The following is a 2,753-nucleotide window of genomic DNA, read 5'->3' as shown; positions in this document are numbered from 1 at the left end:
TTTATCTCTCCCTCTCTCTCTCTCTCTATCTCTCTATCTCTCTCTCTATCTCTCTATCTCTCTATCTATCTCTCTCTATCTCCTTCTCTCTCTCTCTCTCTCTCTTTCGTATTCTATTTCGTAATTTCTGTTTCTCTTTGTTTCTTTATATAATATATATGCGTGCCGATGAAGAATAAGGGGGTACCGCGCGCCGGTGGGTGCCGTCGCGACTGTGCGACGCTCGGCGGCAGCTTAGCCGCGAAACCCTCCGGTTCTCGCGAACACGCGGCTACTGAGTCGGCGCACTGTGCAATCCGTTCCCGCTCTATCCCCATCTCACTCACTCTCTTTATACACTATCCCCACTAACCGACCACTTCGTTTATCTTCTTTGCACCCTCGCGACAACATTCTCTCTCCCTCTACCTCTCTCTCTCTCTGTCTCTCTTTGTCACTCCTACCTATCTTCCTTCTTCTCTTTCTTATCATTTTATTATTCTTTCTCCCATTCTTCTCTTCTCCCTTATTCTTATTTTTTTTTCCTTTTTTATATTCACACACATACAAGCTTTTGTTTATTTTATATATATATATATATATTTTGTTTTTGACTTTATTTATTTTTAACAAGGAATTTTAAATCTATTTAGTTCATATCAATTTTTCTTACTTTCGTAATACTTATTCTTTATCGTTTATTTGGAGTAATATTATTGTACTGTAGTATGGAGGGGGTTTTTTTGTTTTTTTTTTTGTATGAGTTTATTATTTTATTGGTTATTTATTTATTATCGTGCATATTTTATTATTCATGAGAGATATCTGTAAAATTTGTATAGTTTTTAAATCATATAATAAAATAATAATAATAATATACAAAATATATGTCAAATAAGAAATATATAATGTTATACGAATAATTTATGTGAAATGTTTACAATTCTATAAAATATAATTAAAATTATCTTCTATATATAAAAACTTATTAATTATTATTGTAACTTTTAAAAATCAACCCCATATATACATCGATAACCTATCGAAATCCAACAAAAAAAGGAATATTCTCTAATAATAGAAAATGTGAAATTCTTGTATTAGAAATTCGAAGAATTCTATTTCTAATTAAAAGATAACGTACGTATCTAATAAAACGAACATTTATCTTTAGAAAAGGATGATTAGGAAGAAGAGAAGAAATGTTAGGACGTAGGAAACGTACGAGAGACGTCGGAATAGGTCAGCTTTAGTCTGGTCTTACGAGTAGGTCGAATCGATAACAATAACTACATGGATGTCTATACTCTGCTACGGCAGATACGTCCACCCCTTAGGCACGAAATACCTTGTGCTAATTCGATTCTCTCATATGGGAGTATTAGTGTCATGATTCTTTTTTTAATCGTTGGCTTTGACGATAAGCAACGATTACTAGTAACATCAAAGCTAACAACTGAAACCGATAAAAAAAATCCCATGGAATTTTATATATTATAATAATTCTTATTATATTATCAAAATTATTCTTATTATTTTTTGAATTATATAATATATATTTTTCTCTTAATTTTATACAAAATATAAAATATTTACCAAACACAGAATGTCTGAAGTTTTTCCAACTAAACAGTGTCAGTATATTCTTTCTACAAAAATAAGAACGAAATTGTTATAAAAATGTAGATAATTAAAAGCTCCATTATACAAATTTATGACACAAAATTTTTAAATCACTTCATATTTTTTCTTCAATGTATCGATCACTTACGCGAATGCAAGACAAAACGAACCTGTTTCACGTAATTGTGAATAAACTTTCACAAAAAAACTGACTAATACTTGGACTCTTTTGGCAGAAAATCTACGTTGATATTATTTTACAGTAATCCAAGTATATTTCCATCGCATAAACCATTATACGTAATAAATTTCCTTGTATTCTTAATTTGAAAATACTTTCGGTATTTCGATCGTTAATATTTTACAAGGGAATTTCAAAAAAATTGATATCAATCGGAATTCGTTACTTAATTCGATTTGGAATAATAAACGTCATAAATAAGTATAAATAAAAGTGAACATAATCGATTAGAAATTTAAAGACGATATATATCACATTCTAAATAAATATAAACATTTTATAATTAAAATCGCATAACTTTTGAATACAATTTTAAATGATTTAGAGAACATATTTTATTTGTCCTTATTTTCATGCATAAAATACACTGACACCGTTTTACTGAGGAAAACCTTGGACATTTTGTATAATAAAAATTCTTATAAATTAATGTAATGAACGATAAAGAGAGAGAGAGAGAGAGAGAGAGAGAGAGAGAGAGAGAGAGAGAGAGAAAGAAAGAGAATGGAGGAAAGAGAGAGTGTATGGAAAATGTGATAGGCAAGATCGAAACTGTCAGAGCTATATTCGGAATGATAACAGAGGGTGAAGTATTGGACACAATGCGGAGAAAGCAGGTCGCTCGTAAGGACTTTCAATCGACTAGTTTGTTGTTGTTGTTGTTGTTGTTGTTCTTCGTTATTTCTCTTCGGTCGACTGGCCAGGACAATGTCGAACGAATACGACTAACGCGTTCACATTGATAACGATTTCTAATGGAGTGAAAGAGAAAGAGAGACAGAAATAGGGAAAGAGAAGTGAGACAGACATGTTCGAAATATCTCGATCGAAGATATCAACACACTGCCCTATTTTCCAAAAAAGAGAGAGAAAGAGAGAGAAAATCTTTACTTAAAGTAGCATGACTCAT

At 31.2% G+C, this 2,753-nt stretch overlaps 1 protein-coding gene across 1 annotated transcript in view; it reads right to left on the bottom strand.

Annotated features, from left to right (window-relative positions):
- LOC106788091 (forkhead box protein P1-like) overlaps positions 1 to 299 on the bottom strand; it is a 279,321-nt gene extending 279,022 nt beyond the window's left edge. The window contains exon 1 of the mRNA XM_014751019.1: positions 188 to 299. The gene's annotated coding sequence lies outside the window, so the exon portion shown is untranslated. The remainder of the gene's footprint in view (positions 1 to 187) is intronic.
- Positions 300 to 2,753: the final 2,454 nt, after the last annotated feature.

This window comes from Polistes canadensis, unplaced genomic scaffold (genome assembly GCF_001313835.1).
Source record: "Polistes canadensis isolate GaletaPanama2010 unplaced genomic scaffold, ASM131383v1 scaffold_125, whole genome shotgun sequence".
In the NCBI taxonomy this organism is placed as follows: domain Eukaryota; kingdom Metazoa; phylum Arthropoda; class Insecta; order Hymenoptera; family Vespidae; genus Polistes; species Polistes canadensis.
This window is presented reverse-complemented; position numbering and strand designations above follow the sequence as displayed.